The sequence below is a fragment of the Neopsephotus bourkii genome, unplaced genomic scaffold (genome assembly GCF_033783945.1).
Source record: "Neopsephotus bourkii isolate Nb327-2 ecotype Australia unplaced genomic scaffold, CSIRO-AGI_Nbou_v1 NB_1760, whole genome shotgun sequence".
NCBI classification, from domain to species: Eukaryota; Metazoa; Chordata; class Aves; order Psittaciformes; family Psittacidae; genus Neopsephotus; species Neopsephotus bourkii.
The window spans coordinates 8705116-8721059 of NW_026902234.1; the positions used below are offsets into that span (position 1 = coordinate 8705116).

General features: G+C 41.0%; 1 long non-coding RNA gene across 1 annotated transcript; it reads right to left on the reverse strand.

The window, feature by feature from the left end:
- Positions 1 to 1567: 1567 nt before the first annotated feature.
- LOC133225436 (uncharacterized) lies at positions 1568 to 13230 on the reverse strand. Its single transcript, XR_009729159.1, has 3 exons — positions 12739 to 13230; positions 3435 to 3577; positions 1568 to 2602 (listed from the first exon to the last, which is right to left on the reverse strand). It is a non-coding gene; the product is annotated as an uncharacterized LOC133225436 (long non-coding RNA).
- Between the last annotated feature and the right edge of the window lie 2714 nt (positions 13231 to 15944).

Sequence of the window (15944 nt, forward strand, 5' to 3'; positions counted from 1 at the left end):
CTGGAAGACTGCTCAACTGCTGCTAGTGGCTGACAGCTGCTCTATGGCATTGGCTGTAGCCCACAGCAGAAGGCAGCACAGGAAGGCTCAAACTGCAGGATTTTTCCAGCAAAGCATATGCATTTCTTATGTGCAGAGGTAAGCACAGGTAAAAATCAACACAGTCTGGACTTCAGTTTTGTGAGATTATATACGTTAGAAAGGGTTTGTAGAACTAGGCTTGATATCTCTCAGCACTGGTGCTGGATTTCCACTCATTTTGTACTAGGATCTTCTTGTAAATCCCCTGCTGGAGCAGGTCAGTGGTTACTTAAAGGGATGGCATTTCTGTAATTATCTGATTATTGCTCCAAGGTTCTTTCCTATGTTTGCTAAACCTTCATTCTAGTGAACATATAACCCCACACTATTGAACTTGAATAAAATGTGATTGAGAATCAACAGTAATTCCCCAGTAGTCTTTGGAGCAGGTACTGTTTGCTATCTTTTTTCTGCTTTGAAAACATGGAGCTCAAACCTGGTCATTCTGAATAGAGTGGAAAATTTTTAAGGTAGTGCAGTGTGGTAGTGAGATTGTGATTCTCCATTAGATTCTTTACATTGGCTTAAAAAAAATCATGGGACATCTATTTATCTAATGAATTCTGTAACAATTTGGGATGATTACTCAATTACTTGCTGTTAATTTCATTCTTAAATTCTGAAATTTTCATTAATGAATCAACAGTGAAATGGACCCTATTTAAATTCAGCAACTTTTCACTTACTTCCCTCTTACTTGATCTTGGCTGGCTTCTTTTAATTCTTCCGTAAGTTCCCTTCTCCTGTGTAAGACACAGGAGTCTAATACAGAAAAAAAAAGAAAAGAAAATGGAAGATGAAGCCTATCTTAAGTTACTTTTCTCTTGGTTCTTACTTTTTAGTTCCCTTCACCTTTTACTATCAGCCATGAATATTATATCTTCATTTGAATTTTCAGCTTCTGAATCATGAGCAGCTGAAGATCCAGTAGTACTGTGTTACTGGATATAACTCAAAGGGTTATGCTGTTTTTACTGTTTGGCACATACTCAGGAAAGGGAACTTAGCTAAGCAGTTGAAGCATATGGCAGGGGGAGATAGGCCAGTGTCTTGGATGAAGATGCATATATTTTGTACTCTCATGGTATGATGCATTCTTGTGCTTTGCAGATGGCACCTTGGAATTGTTGCTCTGAAAACTAATTTTGCCTAGCCACGCAGGTCTGCTGACACAAGCACAAGGATCATCTGTTTCTGTGCAGACACTACTGCATGCTACAGATATCCTAGGCAGGAATATTTCTGAGAAGCACACCTGCATCTTGGTTTCTGTAGGGAGCAGAAAAAAAAAAACCTCAGGAACCTATGACTAGCATTTGTACCCAGAGAGAATAATTCAACCAAACACAATCTCTATCTTCATGTAATATTTGGTTACTGCTTCTCCTAGAAGTTTATTACAGCATAGTCGTCAGAGCAAGCATAGAGGGAATACATGGACTTTATGACAGCTGGAAAGAGGGGTTCATTCTAATTGACAGAGACCTTTGATTTGCCTTTGATTGTTCCCTGTGTACAACCATCAGTCCTCAAAGAAACTGCATTTATATCATGTAGGGCTTACAGCACTAATAGCGGCACTCTCCAAAACTTACTTTTGCTCTGTCTCTGCCTCTCTGTCCCCCACAAAACAAGCATATTAGATATGCAAGTGGCCCAAGAGCTTGCTGAAGTAGTTTCAGGTAATAAATTCTGCCAGCTAACAGAACTGCAGGTTAAGGTATGAATACTTTCCATTCCCTGGAATAATCTGCATTACTTAAAATGATGTCAGGTACAATTTTTTAAAGGACTAGCCTGGGGTGCAGTTTTTCACAGAACTGTATTGCTTCCTCTCCTGTCCTCTTATTATTTGTTGTGCTATGTCCCTGAGCTCAGACAGGTAGATGTATTTTTAGAGACCAATTTGCTGCATGTGAGGTAGGCCTTGTACTCTCTGGTACTAGCTCGTACTGTCAGCTCTTAGATTTCTTTCTCCCCTGCCCCCAAATTTCTGTGATCTCTGTAGGACAGATAGTCTTTAGTATTCGTCTGTGCTTTTTGCTAGATATCCTGAAACAGTTTGGCAGCAAATAAAGCCAAGGCTGATGGACACAAACAGTTAAATACTATTGCGTACCTGCAAGAGGGAGCTAAAGGAGAAGTCTGAATTAAAAACAGATCTGCCAAGCAATGAATGTGATACTGCCTGGAGTAATGTGAAAATTACTGCCAGCTTATTGTGTACCAAAGGGTTCTTCTTTACTTTTTAAATTTGGACAATGATACCACAGCACTATGATTTACAGGACCCCTGAGCAATTGCTTCCACCTTAAGCTAAGACAAGAAAACAGTTGCTGGCATTACCAATAATATAAATCTGCCTGCTACCAGCGGGCTGGAAAACTCAAACACCTGCAGTGCAAGAGATGGGTTCTAGGGAGGAACTTCCTCACATCACACAACTTCCATGGGACACAAAAGACATAGTTTTGACAGCGTGTGAGTAGATAAGAGTATTTGCTGCCTGCAAGTGAAATGCTAAAACAGTAGAGAGGTGCCATAAGCCATCCTGCATTAGGATGTTGCATAAATTATAAGTGGTTTCAGAATGTCCCTCATTACCCACAACAAGGAGCCAATGTGCTACTTTCATAACATAGACTTAAGGTAGATTTGAGGACTCAGAATAGAAAAACATCTGCCTTTTGTATTTATAGTGCTGTGTTTCCCTTGTTTTCCCCATTTTTAGACTCCAGCTGACAACCTCAGGTGCCTGATTTGGGCTTTCTGACTACTATTGCATCCAAAATCTTCAGTGATTCAGAGTGCTACTGACAAACCCAGTACTTTGTACAGTACTGGAGAGAGGCAATTTCCATGCTTAAGTGCAGGTCTGACTGGGACCCATTGCTGTATTTTCTGTTTTATCTCCACAAGCAGGAAGAGTAAATAATTCTGAAGCACTGAGAAAGGCCTTTCCTACTTCCCTGGGTCTCACCTACCATGGGTTTACCATAGAATTACTTCTTTTTTTTTTTTCTGTGGGTTTTGTTTGCTTCAGAAATTAGACTGAGTTTTCTTTTTCTTTCTTGTCACAGCTGAGGAGCAAGAGAACATGAGCAGCTCTTCACTCAAGACTATTTCCAAAAGTATGTTATGCGCAGGAGCATTGCTGAAGTATTTGCTCCTGGCTCTCTTCACTAAAAGCGCGCACAGCACTGGTAGTAAAGAAGGGTCTATGATACATAATTTTTAATTGGCTTATTTAAGAGAAGCCATTTTCTTACTCCTTATCTTGGTCACCAATTTATTTGTACCCAGGCACTTTATCACAGTGCATTTTTGAAATAAAATAAAAATAAAAAATCACCAGAGAAGAATTTGAAGTCTTCAGAGCAAAACATGCTGAGAAGCTGCACTGGGAGGTGGATTCTTTGCTAGATGTAACAGCTCCAAATGGTGGAACAGGAAAAGTCTTGAAAATCGTGGACTGTTTTTCTGTGAGTTAGACATCTGAAAAAGAAGAGCAAAGGAACTGAGAAAGGCTTTGAACTTTACCTTTGTCACAGCAATCTCTAGTTTCACTGTTATTAAGCATAAGTTTGAATGTGTACATTCGGAGGGGGTGGTTTAATAACTGAACAGTGTCTTGAAAACATCAAGGGAAAAAAAATAACATGAATGGAAAGTGAAACTTCACTTGGCATTTCCTTATCAGTTAGTCTATCAAAACTGAAAACCTCAGAGATGAAAAGAAACAGCAGAAGGCGTGGAGAAATCAAAACAGAGGATAAACAAAGAAAGAGACATATTACTGGGTGACTTTAATGAGAAAGAGGCTGTTACTGTACTGAGAAATCAGAGGCTGTTTTGTAACATCCTCTGACACGATATCTAAGGTCATACACACGTTATGTGCCTTACTTGAATTGTCCCTTGAAATCATTTCTGCTGTTCCGTGATGTAAAGTATTAAAAAATGAAATGAAAAGGGAATGAGATGTCAGCATAGCACTATGAACTGAAACTTATTTTTCAGCATTTTATGGGAGGAGAAGACGTAACATCTGAAGCTGAAAATCTATGAGACAGTGCAAATTAGTTTTGAAACAAGTATCAAGAATAAAACACTTGTTAAACTATCTGAGCACTGGAAAGTGAGTCGATTAGTGCTAGCACTGGCACAATGAGATTATTTTAACACGCTGATAGACTGTAGTGATTATCAAATGTGCTCAAGGAAACGGCATCTTGTATTCAAGTCAATCCCATCCAGAACATGATTAGCTTTTAGAGCTCAAGCTTGATTACCTTGACTTGATTAGGTAAAAACCACCACAAAACTAAAACACACTTTGAGCCATCAAATGATCTTTTTTTTCCCAGTGATCTCAGTTAGGGTTAATGTCACATGAGAAAGCAACATAAAACTGGCATAGACAACAATTCTTCTTCGTGAGATTTGCATAGAACTGGTTGTGAAAAAGTTTCCAGATGCACATTTTTTATCGAGCTTTTATCTTAAGAACACTTGAAAGATGTCAGTATATTGATGGAAGTGTTTTAAACATTCTAGAGAGACACACAAAGGAAGAGTTTGTGTATATGGAGCTTGCAGTGGTGCTTCTCACCTAGACTCAAAACTGCTTATAGAAGTTCTTGTAAGATCATGTGTGGTGACTTTCCAAAGAGAGGAAGAAGTGCTGCAGTCTAGTATGACGAGCATGTGCTGTATCCATCTTTCTCTTATTTCTCCAGGTAAAAATTGTTTTTTGTCTGAGAACATTGTCTGGTAAATGGATGATGCCCGCTTGCAGTTGTAGTCGTGTTGAATATACAGCTGGAAGATTACATGGATTTATAGGTAAGGAGATACTAAAAATCATTTATGTATCATGAGGTTTTCAGAAGCTGGCTGAACATGATCCTGACCTGCATGTCCCCACTTGAGCAGTGGAATTGGACAAGATGATCCCCCCTTCCAACATAGACCGCTCTCTGATTCCATGATTTAAAACCTTGTCTGATCAGTCTTTGTTCAGAAAACATGCTCATGACACACTCTTATGATGAAAATACTAACAATGCGAGCCTTAATTTTTAGTGTCAGTCCTCCCTTTTAATACAGACATGTGAATCTTCTTGCAGATAGCTACTTGTTGGTGTCTATCAGTTTGATTGGTATCATCAGACAAAGTCTGGACTGATATTAGATCCCAATGAAACTTAATGAGCTCATTTCTCATTTACGCCCTGTATATCTAACATGGCTTCACAGAACTTTCTGAAGACATCATATTAGTTTGTGTGCAGATGCCCTTTGTAAGCTTACAATTGCACATTCTGCATTTCTACCAGTTTGCATGGCTGCTGTGGAGCCATTGCACTGGAAAGACCAATCTGGCATAGAAACAGCTTTGTGCTACTATCAGTGTGAGGCTGGAGCTCTGCTAGAACCCACATTGCCACAAGGGTGGATTGGTGCATGATAAAAGTGGGATCCCTCTCCTTCCCACAGATCTCCCTCACAGGCAGAGCTAAGGCCCAGCTCTCAAACCAGTGCAATTTAATCAGTACTCTTTAGATAACTCTTCTAGTGCCTGACATTGACAGATATTAATCACAAAAAGCCTCTGCTGGAGACATAGGAAGAACTAGAGCTCAATCCAACCAGATATAGTATTTTAAGTAAACTGCATCAGCAGCACATCTTTGCCCATGGTGATTCCTTCTGTACTTTTGCATATGATGTTTGCAAGCTGGGAATCGCCACTACTCAGAAGAGACAACAGAGTTCAAGCAATTAACACATCCTTTAAATTGATAAGCTCTCCTTATTTTTAAAAGGTATTAATGTTTCACATTGCAAAGAAAAGGTGGTCATAGATTTCACAAGCATTCCTGCAAATAATTCTTCCTATTTTTTCTGTTACCTATCATGATGGTAAAAAATGGTGGTTTCTGATTGTCACTGGGAAAAAAAAAAGAGTAGTATTTTAGGGATATTTTTGAAAGTGTTCTGCTTTCCCCTACTTCTACTTTTGTGGGACAAATTAATCTAAATATAACTGGAATTTAGAACTGAAAGTATCTTGATTTGTGAATGTTGGTGCTACACTCAGCAATCATCGGCTTCTTCTCGGTAAGTTCTTGAGGACATTTGTCACCCTGGGATATGGGACTTCAGCAAATTGTATTAACATGTTGCATGTGCCCGCACTTTGTCACTTAACCAAAATTAGGACAATTATAAAGAAGACAATTATGTCTCCTTCCCCTGGCAACCACATTCTCCTGATACCTCAAAATACATGGATGTCTGAGCGGTGCTGATTACTGTTGAGTGGTTCTACAGTGTTTAAACAAGGTATTTTTGGTGTTTGGGCTGTTCGGGGTTTTTATATGTATGAAGAGCTTAGTTTCAGCCTGGCCCTAGGAAACCAGCATTTCTACGAATGCTACCACCAACTCTGCTGTAAAAAATATAAGAAAAGAATTCAGCAGTGAAGGTTTTTATCACTAATGATAACTGCTTTTTATTTATATGTCTGAAATACATCTTGCATACTCCTTAATGTAGTGGTTCTGATAAATGTTCCAACTCCCACACAGAGATACCTACTCCAAGTACAGTTGCACAGAACAGTGAGCTGCCTACACTTACAAAAACGCCAGCTGAACTCGTGTTTTCCTGCAGGCTGTTTTTAGTAAGCATGAAGAAATGTAGTATAGACTTGTCATGGGCTTTCTAAGAACACTTCAATATTCTCATGCCTTAATCTGGCTGGATAGTGAGGCCCTATCTAGACTGATTTCTTGGTAGTTTAGCCATATTTGTCTGGCCAGTGGGCAATGAGGATTCCTTTACAGAGACTGTCAGGACATTATTTGAAGTAATTTCTTAGTAACTAACAATCCATTTCCGGAGCTGGAGGTGGTCTAAACTGAGCTCCAAAGTGACCATTAACTTCTTCTCTTTCAAGTAGAGCCAGTGATTATTTTTTCCCTCTGAGTGCACACTTGCATATCTTTACAAACAGGGCACTGTTAGATTTCTACCCTGCCATAAACTCTGACTGTAATACCTCATCTGCTACTGACCTCAAGTGAACTCCGAGGAGAGGGAACAGTAATAAAGCAAAACCCAGCAAACAGTGTGAAGCTTTTGTAAGATCTTATATAACTGAATTGGCTATATTGGGAACTTGTCTTTGGTTTTAATTATAGATTTAAGGGTGCACTTTTCAGGCTCTGTGCCATCTCTTTGCTCCCTCCTTTCACTCTTGATTTGCTTTATATAATATGCAGCCACTACAAAAAGGATGTTTTTCCCCCTTTCTTTCAGGAAGATGGGAGGCCGACAGAAGTTCACTGGGGGATGGGGTTGTCTAACGTGTTAATTGTCTCGTGTGTTGCTCTGGTCTTGGGCTTTAGCCTGGTCCCTCCAGAAGGTTTCAAAGGCCAGCTTGTGAAACCCCAGCAAAAATCTGTGGAGTCCCAAAACTGGACCCTGTTTTTTCCTAAATGCAGGGTTGAGTGACAAGTACCTCTTTGAGCTTCCAGAGAAGTGTCAAGAGAATAACAATCCTCAATTCTACCCAAATCTATCTCTTGCTCACATATATCGCAGAACACACAAGAATTACTTTCACAGAAGCAGATCCAGGGCAGATGCAAAGCAAAGATGTCTTTTGAGGGCCTCGTAAGGCATTAATGAAAACTAAGTAGTGATTTGAGGAAACAGGACTTACATGCTCACATTTAAAATATAACTAAGTCAGTTTATATTGCTTGAACATCACTTCTCAGTTTAATCTTTAACTGCATTGGTATTCATCTTCCTGGTGACTTCTACCTCTCTAAGCATCTGTTGTGTCAATTGTTACATGTGCATAGGGAAAGAGGCTTGTAAAGCAATAGGGGAGCTGTCCCTCAGAATTATCCTGGCTGTGCTTTAAAGAGCAGACACCTGCTGCCTCATTTGAGGGGTCCCAAGCTGAAAAATCAGGTTTCTGAATCTGTTATTTGTATCAGGAGCTGGTTCCCCTGAAGGTATAACTGGAGTTAACCTCCTTACTGCATCCAAGAAGGTGCTGATATTGCTGGTGGCTATCGCCCCTGATCCAGCTTAGATATCTCAAGCTTTTTTTTTTTCCTTCTCCTTGTGAATTGTCAGTGTTTAGTAAAATCAAAAAAAAGGTGTCACAGTGTGAGCTGAATTCCTTCAAGTCAGTGAACTGAGCAGTCCTAATCTCCACTATCCATAATAAGGGGTCTGGGATGCAAGAATAATAAAGGTACTGGGGAGGAGAGCAGGGCACCTGCACAGCTCAACATAAAGACAACCCAGGTCCACTAAGGCTGGCCTACAGCCTAGATCTAAAACAATCTGCTTGCCTTCCTGCTGTTCTAAAACCCAGGTAAAACATAGCAGGGAATTAAGAGCTCACTGTCTTGATAGCTTTTTTGGTCCTAGAAGATCCATAACATTGTTCAGTCCATCTCTTATATTACAAATGCAACTGCATATCTCATGGTTACCCTTTAATTGAGAAGAAGTTAGAAATATTGCTAAGAAGGACAGGAAAACCTTGGAAAAATGGTAAATCTGATTTTCCTTTTCAAAAAAAAAAAGACTGCTCCTAACCTAACTACTGCTGAACAGACAAAATTTCAATCCGAAGGCCTTACAGAAGCCACTCCAAAACATAGTCTAGGCTCCTTGATTTATACATGTGTGTATCCTCTGCAGCAGAGTAGGTGTTCATCCTTGCTCCCAACACTCAAATGATGTCTCTGCATCCAGTTTTGCTTTCTTTTTTGATGTTTTCTTCTCCTAGGATGTGACTCACTGCTTTTCAGAAAGCAGAGCCTCTGTCTGCATCATTCTACCTGCCAATCCTTTATATCACCTGCTTGTTCCAAAGTTGGGAGTGACTCATTTTTCTCATCCAAACACATATGCACACAATGAGCTGTCTGCCGTCTAATGGCCCTTCACAGAAACTTATATGTAGGGTCATGATTGTGTTTTGTTTCACTGCCCATCTGTAGAGGACAGTCTCTATCTGTCTCAGGATTATATTGTTCTGAATGATTTAAAAGCTTTGCAAGTGAAAGCAAACAATCTATGTTGAGTTTTTTTCCCCTTCCTCCCTCACTAGCTAATTTTGTACCTATTATTTACTGTGGGAAATCTATGCCAAACAAGCAATCTCTGCATTTTGTTCTGAGTCTCATTTTCATTCTAAACTGTTACAGAAGTAAACTTGAACCTATTTGCGGAATATTTGCACACTTCTCACTCCCCACCTTACCTTAGGTGTTTACCCCATATGTGAAGATACAGTTTTAGTGGGTTCTCTTAAACTGCGTGGAGACAGTTGTGGTGGGGCTAAGGAACTCAAATTTATATATGAATGACTGAAACGAAGACATCTGCAGTGCAGACATCTGAAGTAGTACCCCTCTTCTTTTGCCTTTTTTGAGTCCATGGAAAGATGCAAGCAATTCCCAATTGGCTCATCCCAAATTAGACATCTTCCATAGGTCACACAACTTGCAATTAAGAAAAGCTAAACAGTTTAGATATAGATGTCTATATTTCGTAGATGTCCAACATTATGGTGTCTTACATAACCTAAATGTAGAAAAATAACTGGTAAATAGGGTAGAGGTGCTGCAAAACAGATGCATACATTACCTTTATAAGTATTATAAGATTATAACACTGTCACAAAACAGTAGCATTTTAATTTTAGATTTTAATTCCTCTACTTAGAATTCATCGTACCTTAGCTTCAGATATAGGCATCTCTGTATTGATCTAGACAGTTACACATCCATGTGCAAAGTTATATACTGTTAGAATAGAATCATAGAATTATTTATATTGGAAAAGACTCTTAAGGTCATAGAATCCAACTGTTAACCCAGCACTGCCAAATCCACTACTAAACCATGGCCCTGGGTGCCACATCTACACATCTTTTAAATACTTCCAGGGATACTTACTCCACCAGCTCCCTGGCCACCCTGTTCCAGTGCTTGACAACCCTTTCAGTGATTAAATTGTTCCTAACATCAAGTCTAAACCTCCCCTGGTGCAGCTTGAGGCTGTTACCTCTTGTCCTATGACTTGTTACTTGGGAGAAGAGACCAACTCCACCTCACTACAACCTCCTTTCAGGCAGTTTTATAGAGCAATAAGGTCCCCTCTGAGCCTTCTCCAGACTAAACATGGCCAGTTCCTCAGCCATTCCTCGTAAGACTTGTGCTCCAGACCCTTCACCAGTTCAGTTGCCCTTTCATAGACCGGCTCCAGCACCTCGATGTCTCTCTTGTAGTGAGGGCCCAGATGAACACAGTTAAGATTCGAGATGCAGCCTCACCAGTGTCAAATACAGGGGGATGATTACTGCCCTGACCCTGCTGGCCACACTGTTTCTAATGCGGGCCAAGATGCTGTTGACCTTCTGAGCCACCTGGGCACAAGCTGGCTGGTGTTCAGCTCTGTCAATCAGCAACCCTAGGTCCTTTACCACCAAGCAGCTTTCCAGCCACTCTTCCCCAAGCCTGTAGCATTACATGGGGTTGTTGTGATGCAAGTGCAGGACCTGGCACTTGGTCTTATTCAACATTGTGCAGCTGGCCTTGGCTCATTGATATAGTCTGCCCAGATCCCTCTGTAGAGCCTTCCTACCCTGCAACAGATCAACACTCTCACCCAGCTTGGTGTCATCTGGAAACCTGCTGAGGGTGCACTCAATACTCTCATCCAGATCCTTGATAGATATTAAACAGAACTGACCCCAGTACTGAGCCTTGGGGAACACCATTTGTGACCAGCCGCTAGCTGGATTTAACTCCATCACCACCCTGGTCTCAGCCATTCAGCCAGCTTTTTTACCCAGCAAACAATACTCCCGTCCAAGCCATGAGCAGCCAGTTTCTCCAAAAGAATTGCTGCTGGAAATGGTGTCAAAGGCTTTTCTGAATTCCAAGTAAAAGATACCTACAGTCTTTCTCTCACCCACTAAGCAGGTCACCTTGCCATAGAAGGAGATCAGGTTAGTCAAGCAGGACCTGACTTTCATAAACCAATGCTTCCTGGGCCTGATCATCCGGTTGTCCTGTATGTGCTGCAGAATGGCACTTAACATGATCTGCTCCATAACCTTCCCCAGCACTGGGATCTAGTTCCCTAGATCCAACCTTCTGGCCCTTCTTGTAGATGGCTGCCATGTTTGCTAGCCTCCAGTCATCTGAGACCTCTCCTGTTATCCTGGACTGTTGATAAATGATGGAAAGTGGCTTGGTGAGCACTTCTGCCAGTTCCTTCAGTATTCTGGGTTGGATTCCATCCAGCCCCATAGACTGTTGTCTCACAAACTTCTCCAGCAGCTTCTCAGAGCTGCTGGCAGGATCAGGAAAGAGGCAGATGGCATTTACCACTAGCACATATTTGCACTGGAAGGACTGCATTGGTAGGACTCAGACTGACTACAGAGGCTGAATGTATCTCAAGGCACATATGGAAGAATGGAACAAGATGAGGGCAAGATTTTTAATCCTGAGCTCACCAGAATTTTTTAACAGACCAGTGGGTTGGCTATGATCCTTCCTATCAGGAAACATAATGTTTTCTATTAGTACCGTGCTACTGTACTGTGCTAAGACCCAATAGAGAACGCCCAACTTCCCATCCCTAAATATTGGCAATAAAGAAAGGAAGATCTGACCCCAGAAAAAACTAACATAAGGAGGCAAATTTCTGTAGAAATGCTTAAGTGATTCCTCGGATAGCTGAGGATATCCGCTTCCCTCTTCTGTCTCTCAGCAACCTGAGGACAATGAGCTGAGCGCCTGTCTGTAGAAAACAAACCTTGACAGTTTGAATTTTGATGATGCTTTCAATGCTGAGCCAAACTTCTCACTGCTTGTTGTATAAAATAATCTACTTTGCTTCTTTTTGTGCTCTAGGGACCTTGGAAATAGATGGCCTTGGAGGAGCCCATTTCCCAAGAGAAGCAAAAAAATCTGATGCCTTTTGGGGCTCACTTGAATGAGTCATTGGCAATGCATCTAGGTACTGTTCTAGGAACAGGCCAGAAAGCAGATGGCATTTCAGAGCGTGACAGTCCTGCTGCCTTATTCCAGAAGTGGCACGTCCTGTGCTGGTCTGATGACAATGCATCTTCCTGCTAATTCACTGGGGTAGTGAGAATGGGCAGAGCCAAGGTGTGAGGAATATCCATATCATGTGTCAGCATTTTCAACACCTCCCTCTCTTCCTCCAAAGATGACCAGAGACAGAAAGCACCTTTTATTTCCCTGCTGGCCTTGTGTTACTTAGTGTTTCAATACCTCCAGGCAATATTTTTTTTCTCCTGCTTAGAAGACTGTCTTTTCTTTAATCCATTTATTCCTCAACTGCCTTTCCCCTAGTATTCACACTCCTTGAACACTGTAACGAATCAGCTCTTACTTATTGTTAAATCAGTGCAATTTTTTTACAAGACAAACCAGAAATGGGTGGCACAAAGTTATTTATCTCTTGTTCTACCTCTTCTTTTCAGGAAGCATGAAATATTTCTGAAGTTCCTGTACCTGAGAGGAACTCAGATAGAGTAAGCTCAAAGTAAGAATTAAAAACACTGCCTAAGAGACCCTCACCATTTTTTGCTTTCCAGCAAAATCTTGTTTTCTTGGTGACAGCAAGACAGGCTACCAGGACTCTCTCAGTAGAGTTGTTTGGAGGAACAAAGGTAGACATGGTCGAAATGCGTCAACGTAAGATGACATTTGTTCATCTAATGTCGCATTTCTCTGCTTCATATTTTATCCCCTTTATGATACCAATAATATTAGTTTTCTCTTAAGTTTTGGTTGTATCTCAATTCCATTTCAATTTTAAATAGGATAACATAAACCCCCATGAATATATCTAGTAAGTATTATTATAAGATTGTTTTCCCTTACCTTTTCAAGTGGAAATCTGAAATTCTATACAGAGGCAAGATAGCAAGGTGGACACATGAAATACAGTAGTAAAAGATTAATTTTATGCATCATTGTTCTGTTTCAAGAAACCTTTTAGGTTTGCAATATCGCAATATACTGAACTCCTGGGGATATTAAGGGGATGGGGAACTATTTCTATAATAGACCTTGGAACCACAGAGTTCTCCAGGAAATGCTGCTTCAGTTGCTGCAGACCTTTTCAGAATTTGGTTCTTGCTACTAACTTGTTTAGTGCCATGTTTGTGACAGACCTTTGAGTGCTTTCACCAGACTCCTGAGAATCCTGATCACTGCTGAATAAGATGATAACAGTACAGTTGGACACTAATTTTAACAAGCTATATTTGCAATTCAGGGCAAGAGAAATCATAGAATCATAGAACAGTTTGGGTTGGAAGGGACCTTCAAATGTCATTTATTCTAACCCACCTGCAATGAGCAGGGACATCATCATATAGATCAAGCAGCTCAGAGCCTTGCGCAGCCTGGCCTTGAATCTCTTCAGGGATGGTGTATCTATCAACTCTCTGATCAACCTGTTCCAGTGTTTCACCACCCTCATCATAAAAAAAAAATAAACCTGAAATACCTTGGCTCTCCGCTTCAATATTGGTTTGGTGAGCTTTATACATTACAACCATGCACAAACACATATGATTCTGTTGTGAGAAGATGGCAATGCCTACAATCACTACATGGTTTAGAATTTAAGTCCCCAGATGGCCATACCATTCAAAGTTCACTTGCATTCTCTGTCACTTCGCTACCACTGAAAGTTTCCCAATTAACCACAAGTTGTTACAGTGTGAACCTGCTTTTATAAAACTGCAAAGAAGAGAAGGGGAAGAGAGGACAGCTTCTCCAAAGGCCCTGCAGTTTACCTGGCCCCAGTGAACCCACTCTGTGGGAGCTCATTCCTGGGGTGTGCTTATGGGGTCTGCTGACCACAGCATTGCCACCTGTAGCAGCAAGCGGGTGAAGACATCTGTCCTTCAGAAGCAAAGTGGGACCACCAACTGTTCCCACAGGTCAGTGAGCACAAGCCTCAAGATGGCTATAGGTATTCCTCTCCACTGACCTGCATGATTTGGTCTAGTGACCTATTGCTTTTGCTTATTTTTTCAGGTTATAAAATATGCTTATCCAGCCTCTATAAGCAAGTGTGCAAATGTGAGAGCTGCAGTTCAAGAAATCCACTCAAAAAATGCCAATTAAAGGGCTGCTAACCAACCCTCTCTTGCATTTAAGCACCTGAACCCTTCTAAACATACTTAGAGGTGCAGAATTGCACATCCTATTAAGAACCTCCTAAGCTAGCCTGGCATGCTAGGTACTGTGTGAAGATTATAATCCTCTTCTTTCTGGGAGTAACTTTATTACCCCAGGGAAGCAGCTGAGTCAAGATTGTGCCAATATTTCCAGCATAGCATTTGCTCTCTTTTTTTTAAGTCTTGATGAAAAAGAAGTCATTTTGCCCCATAATAAAGAACCAAATAACTTCTCGTGGCAGCAGATTTTGTTTATGATTTTCACACAAATATTTTTGACAGCGTTGACATTTTTACAAGCATGACTAACTACACATTTAGCCAGTTTCATTTTTTATTTTTTGGCACTTAAATGTGCTAATGTAAGCTGAAGAATTCCTAAGTCTGGCAAGCAGTTTACTACATGCCAGGGAGTGTTTTCATTTAGTTTAAAAGAAAAGTAGATGGCCAAAATACTGAATTTGAAATGGCACCTGCTGAGCTTGCATTGCAGTGACTGTAACAAGGATATTCTTGTCACAGAAGACTTCCTTGGGAGCTGGTTTCATTCAAGACTTTATCCCACACTTTGTGGTGTTGAGCACAGCACAGATTTTACAGTTTTGGTCTCTTTCTCTGTGAAATGAAGTTCATTACCTATTTCTCATGAGTATCTGCAGCTTAAATCATTCGTACTCATGTAGTGCTGAGGGAGGAAGGGATTTCCTCCCTCAGGGAGGCCAGGTTGGACAGAGCCTTGAGTGACATAGTTTAGTGTGAGGTGTCCCTGTCCATGACAGGGGGGTTGGAACTACATGATCCTAAGGTCCTTTCCAATCCTAACTATTCTATGATCCTATGATTCTATGATTTGGAAAGAACAAGAGGGTGTCTGCACACAACATGGGTATTTATGATGCTCACAGGTCTGCCTGTACATGGCTTACCCAGGGCACCCAGCTAAGGACACAGATACCTTTACTTGCCTGGAAATTTATTCATGTACCTCACTACAACATCTGTCCTGCTCATTGTGAATGCCATTACTTTTCAGGAAGCCACCTCCACCAGCTGAGGGAATACCCTGTGCTTTGCAAATCACCCAGCAGCACTCTTACTAAAGGAAATGTTTCTCAAGACTTTCCTGTCTGTGCTTAGTGGTTTCTCTGGTGGTGACACCATACTTGCAATATGTGTGCTCCAGAGGTGGTACCTGCCAGCACCTCCCACACAGCAGTCTCTAAGAAATTTGTTTATTGTCTGGTTTAAGTACTAAGGAGATGAGTAGTGGCTTGGAAGCTGTTGTGTGCAAACTGCAGACAAATGCTGCCATTTATGATAGCATCATCTGACAGCTTTAATGAGTGTGATAGTCATGTGCTACTGACCCCACAAACCCCCTGTCACTATATCCTGCTGCCACCTTTAGCTCTCTCTGCCCACTTCAGTATCTTCTGCTTTTTAGTATGCCAGTACTACGCTCCTGCCGAGCAGCTGCCTGTTTGGCATGACTCATGCCAGACATTTGGCTATTTTGGACAAATGGGGATATGCTATTTATCCCAAATAGCTGCCTGCCTTGGATAGCACATTGTCCTGAATAATGGAAGT